Source organism: Oncorhynchus gorbuscha, linkage group LG06, assembly GCF_021184085.1.
Source record: "Oncorhynchus gorbuscha isolate QuinsamMale2020 ecotype Even-year linkage group LG06, OgorEven_v1.0, whole genome shotgun sequence".
In the NCBI taxonomy this organism is placed as follows: Eukaryota; Metazoa; Chordata; class Actinopteri; order Salmoniformes; family Salmonidae; genus Oncorhynchus; species Oncorhynchus gorbuscha.
The window spans coordinates 23795405-23807580 of record NC_060178.1 but is presented as its reverse complement, the minus strand read 5'-3'; the positions used below and the strand labels follow the sequence as shown (position 1 = coordinate 23807580).

Here is a 12176-nt window from a genome sequence, read left to right as displayed (position 1 = left end):
ATGGCACAAAGCTGCAGATTGCTGGATCTGAAATTCGTGACCAAATGTACACGTTTGTTGCTTTACCAGAGATTAACAAGGTCATAGCCCCCTCTAGTGGTCTAGTGGTCGATTGCCTTAGCGGGCGGAGTCAATGCAGTATTTCCGCCCTCGTTTTTTATTTTTTTTGCGACTGACGTATGAAGGAGAGGGTAGCAACAGTTGCCTCGAGACCCCCGCACGCCATAGTGACTGTAGCCGTGGAGACAGTTACTTACCAACGGGTGCAACACTCAGCAACAGCAGCAGCAGAAGCAACTGGAACTCAACGAGCAAGTGAGAGAGGGGAAAGAGAGCACAGCCAGGGCAGAACTTATACAAGGCAAAGGTGAATATATCTTTACGGAGTTGAGACGATACATTTATTCTAATTTGGGATAATGATACTGTGGTATTGAATTGCACACCAATCTCTCTTTCATACCGTAGTAGATAACGTTACTTTCCCTTCGTCACATCCACCCCACGAATCTTCTGTCAAGCAGCTACCTAACGTTAACTAGCCAGTTAACTAAGCTAATGTCGTTTACTCCATTCAACGCGATTGTTTGTCTGCCATTTCTATAAGTTTACCAGCAAGTGAACTATCGTATTGCTAACTATTTAGCTAAGTTAGTTCCATATTTGTACACATTTTTCAATTTTTATACACGGGTTTAAACCTTGTGCCAGGTTGTGTGCATAATTTAATTGACGGTTTATTCTGCTATAATATGCCTGCTCTGAAGCTGCCAAGCGAGTTGGCTACAAGTTGTACTATAGATAGCTAACGTTAGCTAAAAGAGCTCATAACATGAACATTTTGTAGAATTTTACTTCGTGGATGTGACTGACAACTTGCTGAAATGTTGCCTAACTCAATTTAGCTAAGTTAGCTCGATTATTCATGGTATCCACAAATTAATTCACCTACTGTACTAACTGTTTATCGCAGAGCCAACCGATTTAGCCAACATTAGCTAGCTGCCAGCTGGGTCAGGTAACATAGGCATTAGTCTACCTTAAATAGCTAAGCCTAGCTATTCCAAAATTGGGCAGACAATTATTATGTTTTACCAAAACCCATCTCTAATATCTGATTACTAACTTTGATATACGTTATTAATATTAACTCATGAAGAGACCCATTATAGTGCTGTTAAATTTCGACGTGTTAGCTGAATTAAATCATCAGTCGTTACTCGTTCTACTTTTTAAACATGGAACAGTGGCGCGAGCTCATCTCCAATAGCTCACTAACAGTGAGTACTCTTTATTTGCTAGCTATGTTTATTACCTATCCTGTTACACAACAACAAACGGAAAGCTTGTCAGCTTACTGGTTATATCACATTCAGGGTGCCACTGTCGTGTCGATCTCGTTTTGGGAAAGGGGTGCATTGATGGAACAGTTTATTTGGCATGCTTTTTTTCTTTTAGTAGGAGGCTGTGTAAAAGCTGATTGGACCGCTGTAAGTAGGCTAAGCCAAGGCAAATAGTAATTCTACTATAACACGTTAATAACCAATAGTAATGCAATTACCGAATCATATTCTTAGCTAACTACAAATATTTCCCTATTTTCTACACCTATGATTAACCAAAAAGATGTAACAGCTAGGTGGTGCTATGATAGTTATTCCTCCTCAGTGGTTATTTTCTAAATAGTGGCTAATTATTTTGAGTGGTTTAATATAGTTATCCCATGTCAAATTTGCGACATCACACCTTTGAAACAAATATACTTATTATTTATTATACCATTCAGCTGAATGTGGAACCCTAAACTGTGCCCCAGATCAAAAAATCTCAAAGAATCAGATGGACATCAGGAGACATTGACTTTAACAGCTTGACTCTGCTTATCTGACCTCAGTCCAATTTTCTAGGAACAGTTCATCACCATTCACCACGGTGATGTTACACTTGTTTAACAGAGCCAGGGCAGTTGATGAGTTCTATCCAAGATAGTGACATTTTGGGGCGGCAGGTCGCCTAGTGGTTAGGAGCTTTGGGCCAGTAACCAAAAGGTTGCTGGATTAAATCCCAAAGCTGACGTGATAAAAATCTGTCTTTCTGCCCCTGAACAAGGCGGTTAACCCACTGTTCCCTGGTAGGTCGTCATTGTAAATAAGAATTTGTTCTTAACTGACTTGCCTAGTTAAAAAATATATATATATATATTGTCCTGGTGTCAGTTCTCATTAGGTGTGCTGCGCTTTATACTTATTTTTAGAGCCGAGTGCCCATACTTGTGAAAACCATGAGGATAATAGGCACGGAAGTGGTTAATGCAATGACTACAGCGAAGCCCTTCTCTCTACTCTGATATTGCATTAATTTCTTGTCAAATAATTTGTCTCCACTGACAATTTGTATGCAGTTTGGTTGAGGTACCTTTCCCCAAAATTTTTTTGGGGTCTCTAGTCCCCACTGAGTTCACCCTGATCTAATGACAACTGTCAGACGCTCCTTTGTGAGACCTGTTTGCTGTAGTGGCAACCGTTCTTAATAATCTTTGTCGCATAAAAATGCACTCTTTTAATTAACTATTTTAATTAAAATATCTGTTTTCTGGTAATGGAATACACCGTCACAGGTGCACTTCCACATAGGATGCCTCTTCCCAGGCAGGGAACTGAATGATTCATGTTGAGATGTATTATTGATGAAGCCCAATACCTGTTTCCTTTCATCTGAAATGGGGAGTATATTTTGTGTATTTTCATTAGCCAGCCTGTATATTTATGAGAGTTAGGTTGATGGTGGCTTTTTGAGTGCCATCTGTTAATGGGTCTTTTGTTGAAGGTTGTTAGCCTGCTATTCCACTAAATAGGCCTATAGGGACTGTGCTCATAAAGTTTCCTTCAAAATGAAGTTTCTTGCAGTCTAATCCTTATTTTACTAATGCACCCTGATCTTGAGTAAGGATAAAATCAATGTTTAAGGGATTACTGCACTTGTTTTGACAATTAGGGTACTTCTGAAAGAATCTAGCTTTGATTGGTCTACAAAGAAATAATGTCCCTGAACTTACATGCAGCCAGAATCTGATCATGCTGCTGTTATGTTTACATGGCAACTTGATATATAAATACACCCAAAGTCATGGAAAGAGAGTGGTTGGGGTGGGCCAGAGGTTAACGTGTTATTCTTTTAAAAGTCAGTGTTTTTAATCAGATTATTTTCATCTCCCTGGATGTGGCGGGTTTACATAGTTTTGGTTTGCAGAAGCAGGTCAAGTGGAAAAGGTGCTCAATAGAGGAGAGTAATACAGAATGGAAAAAAGCTGGTACTGACTAGTTAAACCCATTCTGAGGTTTTGTACTGATTGTGTTTTGGGAAGTGGGTCTTTCTTGTGCTCCATTGAAAATGATATGTTTCCTCTTGAGTTGCCTTCTTAATCAACAAACATCAAAAACCTTTTACGGCATGCTCAAGCAACAACAACAAAACATTTGGATCAGTTGGAAGAATACATGCTGTTTGAGTTTACTGGGTAACTTTCAACATATATTTTCTTTTGGTCTGCCAGTGTCTTCATTATTGACACAGCCTGCAGCCTGTGATTGTGGTCATGCTTCGGTGCCTCCCAGCGATGAATGCCACTGTGACCTGTGATTCACCACTGCCGCCTGGTTTAGTCCTGTCTGTACTCTTCCTATGGACCCCTGTCCTAAGTATCCACTTTGGAGCTGCTTTTGTGATTATTTCAGCAGTATCCACAGTAACCCTATACCATATTGAGGTTTTAAGGGACTCGTCCCTGGTTCAATGCAGCTCTCAAATGGGCAGCTGCAATGGTCCCTGTGGGGGGGGGTCGTCAAATGTCCACTGTGTGTATGTGTTCATGCTGTATTTAGCTAATCTGGATGAGGTCCAGCCCCGAGGAGAGGTGCTCAGTCTAATAACCGGCCAATCACTGCCTGTTATTGAGAGTCTGCACAAACTCAGACCACAAACTCAGACCAACATAAGAGCATAATTCTTTCAAAGAATTGTCATCAAGACAGAGTAGGCTACTCTCGATTGCAGGCAATGGTTCACTGCTGGAGCATTTGCCAGAACTCTATCAATGTGTGGTGCTGATATGGCATTAAATTATTTTTGTAACTTTTCGCATCCTATTTTAAAAGCCAATAGTTGGCACACTAGCAGCAGTGTGCCTAATTTATGTAGATGTCATCACTGTTGTTTTTACAGTTATGGTGTTAAGATCCAAGAGCATTTAAAATTGGAATTCATCCTTGCTGTGCTTACTGAGCCATCTGGTCTCTGTACATTTGATTATCTGACATTAACTCTGTTTTTAATGAGATTTGCCAAACCTCCAGTCAGAAATGTCATGAATTCACTGAACAGAGCAGAGGCACACAGAAGAAGAATACCTTTGGGGAGTTGTTAATGTGTACATGGGAAGTAATAGTGTGGTGGTTTTCTACATAAGAAAGTGGCAGTTTTTCCTCTGTTATTACAGTTAACTCCGTTAACTCAGCCACCACTTGTACAAAACAAACAAGTGTCCATGTCAAGTGTCCATGTGCAGTAAATCTGTTTTGTCTTGCAGACAGTGTTAAGTTGTCGACATAGGCAGTGCAGTTTGGAAATCACAAAGTAGGCTTTTGTCTCCAAGCTACTGAGAAAGTCTCACCAGGTAGAAAAAAAGTTGCAAAAAAAGTTGCCCATGATTGGCTCTCAGTAGCAACAAGTTAAAACTTGTTGTGGAATGAAATGTTTTTCAGTTGTTTTCACTCTCACGTCACCAGGGCCATTCTTTACATTCCACCTGGTTTGTAATCATAGCTACACAACTCCCACAAACAGCAGACGGGGTTCTGACATTTGCATCACAATGATGGCCCCCCCTCAACTTTTTTCAGTAAGGGACAGTTGACCTCCCCCAACCCTCTCCACTTTCTCTCTCTAGTTCTTTTCTTTTGTAGAATTTTCCTTAGTCAAAATATACATTTTTATGCGACGTTTTCATTTCTCATTTAAAAAAAGCAACAAGTATGCACGCATTACTGTACATAGTGTTTAGATAAATGCCTCTGATAATTGGCATATATTATATATTATAACAAGTATAACCATGAACTTGCTTTAAAATAATAACTGTCCATTGAGAATAGATTTGTGAGCAGGTAACTTACTGTTTCTTTGAGGTCTGCGTTTGTCTGTAGGGCTGCACTTCAGAAGCCATTCATAAGATGATTTGACAGGGAACAGGGGCAGAGGAGGCTCGCAGGTGTAAGGCTTCCTGGGTTTAGGGCTGAAAATGGGCTGTGGTGGTCATGAAATTTTGTCAGACGGTGATTGTCAAGCAAATAACTTCCGGTGTCATGGTAATTGACCGTTAATTAACATAAACACATTTAGCATCTCCTGGCTTCCACCATCTACATTTGAAAAAAAGTCCAATATATCCATTTAATATAACCTACACCATCACAATAAATTATTTATTTTATACATGTCTAAAGAAACATGATATGAATAAAATGTTGTCTATTTCAGAAGAACAGAATAGCATACTCTGAGTTGTCCTTATGTTAGGGCCTGATCTGGCTATGCCAAATGGCTGTGAGCTACACTAGTTCATTTAGCTTAGAATTGCATGGCATTATTTTATAGTATGAAGAATACAATTGAACAAAGCTGAATAAAATAGAAATTATATTTTCCCCAAATTATTTGAAGGAGTGCGCACATGCGGCTATCCTGTGTTGAACGGTTAACAAAGAAACAGGTCCTCCTATTTGCTTAATTTAGAGTTATTTACACAACTTTAGTTGTGATACAAATGCTAGGCTATATGTTTAGAATTTTAATACATTCTAAGGCTGCATGATGCCACTAATGATTATTAGAATTTTGCATGAAAGGCATGAGCTCTGCTTTGTTTTTTTTGCACGGGCTGCACAGTCTCTCTCTGCATCAGTCTATCATTCACATTTTGACAAGCACTTGATAATGCCCCGAATTTCCCGCCAGCATCCCCTTTGTGTGGCTGTAATGCCCCCCTAAAAAAATCCATGCCTTTTGCAACCAGTGGCCGTTGTGCCCTTGGGCTGAATATAATAATTATATTTCTCTTCTCCCGGCTGCATGTTCTGAAGCACTTCTCACTCACATGGCTCTCTCAGATAGCTCAATTCTTATTAGCCAATGCCCGTCACGTCATCCAGTCCTTCTCACAGGCTACAAGTGACGACGGACACATCGGGTCGCAATTGTGCAAGTCCTTATCGAATTCTTAGGCTCCTATTGAAGATGTTGGAAGAACTGTCCACATTTACTTTTTGTCAGCCAACAAGATGAGTAGGCCTAACGAACAGCAAAAGCACTAGCCTATGTCAATCTACTATCCCCCATAGTACAAAGGTTGACCTATTCTGTGCGAGATAAATATTCCAAACATAGTCTGGAACAGTTGTGGGATGCGATAGATCCCAAATTAATACAACCACTCGCATCAACATTTTTTTAAAGCAATGAGGCTGGCACAACAGATCAGAACATTTATCTTAAAATGTTGATAAACTATTAGGCTATTTCTTCACATTATAAGCACATCAGTGCAGACACGGCTGTAGGCTATAAGTGCAAATGTTCCCAAATGCAATCAATTAGCAGGAAAACACCATTCTCAAAAGTGACCGAAAATGCGTTTATGCATGTTATGCTTTTATTACAAATTAGCATTTTTTTAATGGTGAAAAGGATCTTCCCCTAGAACAATAGAAAGCTGATGGGATCCTCCTCTTTTTAATAAAGGCCATCAAAACTTTGTTTCTCACGCAATTGCATAGCCTATAGAAATGTTGCGCAACATGAGCTCATGGGCTCTCATGAAGTGTTTGATTAGATTTTCGATTACATTTGCACTGATGTAAGAGTGATTAGAGGGACAATAGAGTGCTGAGTACCAGGCAGTTAGCAAGTTTGGTAGGTTACTAATAATCATCAGCAGCAACAGTTAGGAGAAGCCTAATTACCGTGACCAAACGGTCACGTGGAATTTGACTGCCGTCATGACCCGTGACTACCGGTGTGGCGGTAATACGGTCAACGTAACAGCCCCAGCTGAAAGCACACCACAAATTGTCCACCAGACACATTGTAGCATTTTTCTTCCTCAAATCAACATGAATCAGAATACCTTGATAAGCCATCCAAAAAGTTCCTTTACCCTCTCTGACACAACAGCCAGTAAGACTACGTTAACTATTTGAAATGTTATATTTATTAAGAAATTGACATTGACTGATGTCAGATACAACCACACAATCATGTTGTCATGGAGATGTAGTAACCAACACCCATCTGTAATATCTTCTTACTACTAATAAGTTCTTAATATCAACTCAGAAAGAGACCCATCATATTGCTGTTAGATCTTGGCGTGTTAGCTGAATTAATAGATTTTCTTGAACCTTGCTGCCACTTAGCAGTCACAGGAAAGGGTGACCTTGTGACGTTCTATTGTAATGATAAAACAGACTGGTTGAGTCCTATCTGTCAGATAGTAGAAGTGGTCAGCATACTATCCATTGCATGATAAACCATTTCTACGTTTTAATGGGGAAACGATTTATTGGGTGACTCATTGGTTTGTTTAATGTATTGCTTGTGAAATCGTATGATCAATTGCTGTGTGTCATGTCTGCATGGAGTGAATCCCCTGCCAAGGAAATGCAGATTTGTCTTGTGAGATAACACCTGCTACTTTGGTTCTGATGCCAGGATGATAGCTGGAGCACTACCTCTGCCATCTACTGAGGTCATCTCTCCGGTATCTCTCTGCCTGGAAAAAATTATTCACCCCTGCACAAGAGCAACTGAAAAGAGATCTGAAATACACTTTGTCTGTTTGACTGCTCTCAGCCTTTCTTCTACAGGCAGTTACCACTTGCACACTTTAGTCTTTGAAAGTGAAAAGATAATATGCACATCTCGACCGGGAGCTAATGTGGGTTTATATTTAGATATGCCTGGGATGTGATTATGAAAAGTCATAGTCCATGGCTCACTGTGGTAGCGAACTTGCAAAGCAGCAGAGACACTGAATTTCTCTGAGCCTGATATTCATTATGAGTTATCCATAAACCCTTGAATTAAATATTTTCTCAAATTACAGCTGCAAGATTAATTAATTTATGGATATGGGCTTGGATCTCAGGATCAGGTTAACACGTGAGTTAGTCCAGAGCATGATTTTGGATGCTAAAGCAGTTCCTCCTACAGTTTAGGGAAAGGCTGGACCAGGGTTTCCGTTAGCCAGTATATGATGGCTTTGCCCCCCCCCCAAGGAAATAATAATTGAAAAGCCGCTAAAATTGTTGCCGGAAAAATCCATTGCAAAATAATGCTTTTAATTCACTGATGGAAGTACCAGTCAATGTGCTCTGACTTCAAAGGCAAATATACTTTTATGTGCTAATAAATCCTCAAGCTGCTTGGAAATTAGTGTCAGGTGAGTTTGTTTCTACTCACCTGACATGAAAAAGTTCCTCATAAGGGACTTCAGCTAAGTACCCCGACTGGACAAAATTGGCGAAGATTGTGTTGGTTATCCCCGATTCCAGTGTGCCTGTCGAGAGGGTATTCTTTCTCCAAAACAGATTAAAGACAGCCTCAAGATCACGCCGTCTTGAGGACAAAGTAACAAGACTGATGCGATTTGCAAGCTGCTCCATGGAGTTGGACGGTTTTGACTTCCTAACAGCAGCGGCTGACAAGGTCTCGTAAATTAGAGGCAAATGATTTTGTTAGTCAGTCCCGGGCTCTAGCAGTTCTGCTGCCGCCCTAGGCAAGATCAACGTATGCCGCCCCTGTGTCATATATAGTATAAAGATTTTGAATAGATTGATAGACTAGAGTAGAGTAATGATGTGTATCATGCGCAATTGGTGCATTTCAGTAGCACATAGAAACGAAATATCGTTGGCAACTATTCACAACAGCAAGTTACAATGTTGCAATCCCAAGGCAGCCAACTGCCTATAGTAGGAAATAGAGTTATCAATAAGCCACATATATCACACACATGGTCTAAAATTAACACTCCACGCCTGCCAAATGCGGGTAGATTTTGGCATTGGCAGGTAAGATGTTGTCTATTTCACCAGCCACATAGGCGGGTGATCAGGGTTCCACATTGCGAACATTTCACTTGCATTTGTGAATAAAAATAGTCACGTATGATCACATTTATAGTAAAAACAAATACTGCAGTAGCTGTTTTCAAAGTATTTACGCCGGTTTGTTTCATAGCTGGTAAATTTAATCCACAAAGTCAAAGAACTACGAATCCTATATAGCCTATTCCACCTCTCACTGCAGCACTGCCTGGCTGGGGGCTGTGCGCAGTGCGCATGTGAAGAGCTGAGAGGCCGTGTCTAGAATTGACAGTTCATGCAGCATTTGTATTCTGATAATGGAGTTCTGATCATAGAATTCCAAACATGTCACACGTCTACATTTACATTTAAATGTGTCCACATTGTGTCCGTTCACGCGCTATATTCAAATGCCAGTTGGCATTCTAGAAATGGTGGAATATGATGACACAACAGCTGATGGCAGTAGCTAACTTCTGTAACTAAGTAGCCAGCTATCCTCTGTCGTTAGCCAGCAAGCAACGCTAAAGGGATTGCAAACGACTTAGCATAACTCCAGCCAAACTGAAAAATAATCTTTCTAAATATTAGCTTGCTGGCTAGCATTTATGAGGCCAGCAAACACGTTCCCCACACACTAGAAACATATTTCCTCCTATTATATGATTCCATCTGTGTTATTTCATAGTTTTGATGTCTTCACTATTATTATACAATGTAAAAAAAATAAAGAAAAAGCCTTGAATGAGTATGAGTATCCAAACTTTTGACTAGTACTGTAAGTGTCAAGTGTAGACACGACCAGTGAATTATTAATTTTTAGAAGCGATGCGCACAGGCATAAAAGTTGGTTTAATTTACTTAAAACGATAGACTACTGAAGTGAGACTGCCCTTGTGTTTTTACACAAGGTTGTTTTTCTATGTTTGAGTTTCAACTGCTAGGGAAGAGAAGACAACTTCTGCTAGGCAGACTCAATCTCACAGCCACAAACATGACTCAAATCGTGCTACCACACCCTTAAAAGGGAAGGTGCAAATTTTTGTCTCATCTGTGATATTAGGCCACCCAAAATGAAATATTAGCATCCCAAAAATATTTTGGCTGATAAAAAAATCTGAGTGGCTGGTAGATTTTTATTATCTGTCTTCTACTAAGCTAACATATGGCATTTTTTAAAGATGGTTATATCATGGACCATTTAAACTATTCAATTTTTTATTTTATTTTAGGACCCCTTTAGGTATAGAATTATATATACAAAATATTATTTGGTAAAATATAGTACTATAGAAATACTATAGAAACACATTGAATAACACATTAATAAATGGAAAGAAAGAAAGTAAAAAAATATAGAATAAGGTTTTAAAGTGTCTCTTATATCTAGCAGATGTAAGCAAGCTCAGCAAATATTTTTGGACACATTTAACCCCTTATTTTTGTTGGCACAAAACTACCTCCATACTTCCATTAATTTGTATGGGTTACCTTCCAATGAGTCCCGTGACACTTGTGGGGGTCGTAGAGCACACCATCATGCTTGTGATTCTCACCTTTCCATAGAGTGGTCATAATAGTTAGGCCAAACCATTCGGACGCTACAGACATTTTTGTGAGAAGACCGATTTTCGGGATGTCTCCTGGTCGGAGATGTTAAAGGGTAACATAGGCGGATGCGGGGGACTGAGACGCAGCCCATGCAAAAAAAAAACCATATCTCTACCTTAAATTGACAGATTTTGATGTGGATGTTTTGTATTATGTTCATTGGGTTGATGCATGGGTGTGTCAGACTCTTAAGGAGTAAGATGAATTACAATACTCTAAATGTGATTTTGAGCACTGTGGGTGGACGCCCTAATGAATTACACACCCAATGCATATAGACGTCTGATACATTTCTCAAATGCCCGTTAAATAAAATCTTGCCGGTCATGTTGACCAGTGCCAAAACGGAAACCCTGGTTTGGACTAAAACTAAGCCCAATGAGCCTTAACCCACTTCATGTTCTTACTCATCGATTGTTTTGGTTAAATGTGATCCGTCTATGTCAATACCATGCAACAGGTGATGTTTTTCTTTGGATTATCAAAGGGAAAGCTGCTCAGCTAGTGTGGTAAGAAATTTGAGAAAGATTTCTAACAGAAAGCACACGTAATGCAGAGAACATTTTGCATGACAGAGTAGCTTTAGGAGTTTCCTTTGCCACGGGCTTTGCATCTTGCTGTGTATAATTATTTTAACATGCCTTTCCGACCTCCTCTGCTTTGACACTCAGATGGTATGGATTTTCTGGAATGCTTGATGTGTCTACAGTGCACACGTCACCCATTCCCAGTAGAGTCAAACTGTGTAGGTCTAGACAATGTCTTGATATTTTGTAAAATATTCAACATTGTCAAACTCTATATAATATAGGCAACATGGGGAGCTACAAAGCAGTTTATTTGTTTTAATGTTTGCATTCTAAGTTAATTATTATAGGAATGCCTTAGGTTGTGGTTTAATTTGTCTGTTCTGATAATAGCACCAAGTCCATGGCACCATGCAAGGATTTTATAGGAAATTCTAAATGAACTTATTTCTTGGGGACATTGACTTGGTAAATATACATTGAGCATCACTTAGTGATGTTTCAATTTGGTTTTGTCTAGTCTGTATCGCCACCTTCAGATGTGATCGATGTGAAACATAAAACCGTCTCCATGCTAGCTGCCACGTTGGAACAGTTTAGTTGCATTTCACAAACTGTTTTTCTATCTCTATGGGCAACAAGGTGGCATGACAACAAAGACTGATGTTCCCTCCTTCACTCTGTCATCACCCCTGCCGGAAAAACAGGAGACAAATGATCATTAAAGAGAGACAACCACATGCAACAGATTACCTTCAGGACACTTAATTCATCCCTGCCCATCTGCTTTGTTTTCCAGGAGGTTGACTGCTCCTCACAAATGTACTTTCTTATTCTCTAACACAGTGTTATTCATCTTAGGAGTGGATGTAGAATGGAGATGGATGGGAGGTGGTGG

The 12176-nt window shown here is 39.7% G+C and overlaps 1 protein-coding gene across 2 annotated transcripts in view; it reads left to right on the top strand.

Annotated features, from left to right (window-relative positions):
* The first annotated feature begins 217 nt into the window (after positions 1 to 217).
* LOC124037720 (DNA-binding protein RFX2-like) overlaps positions 218 to 12176 on the top strand; it is a 66370-nt gene continuing 54411 nt past the window's right edge. For both annotated transcript variants that reach the window (XM_046352711.1, XM_046352710.1), the window contains exon 1: positions 218 to 367. The gene's annotated coding sequence lies outside the window, so the exon portion shown is untranslated. The remainder of the gene's footprint in view (positions 368 to 12176) is intronic.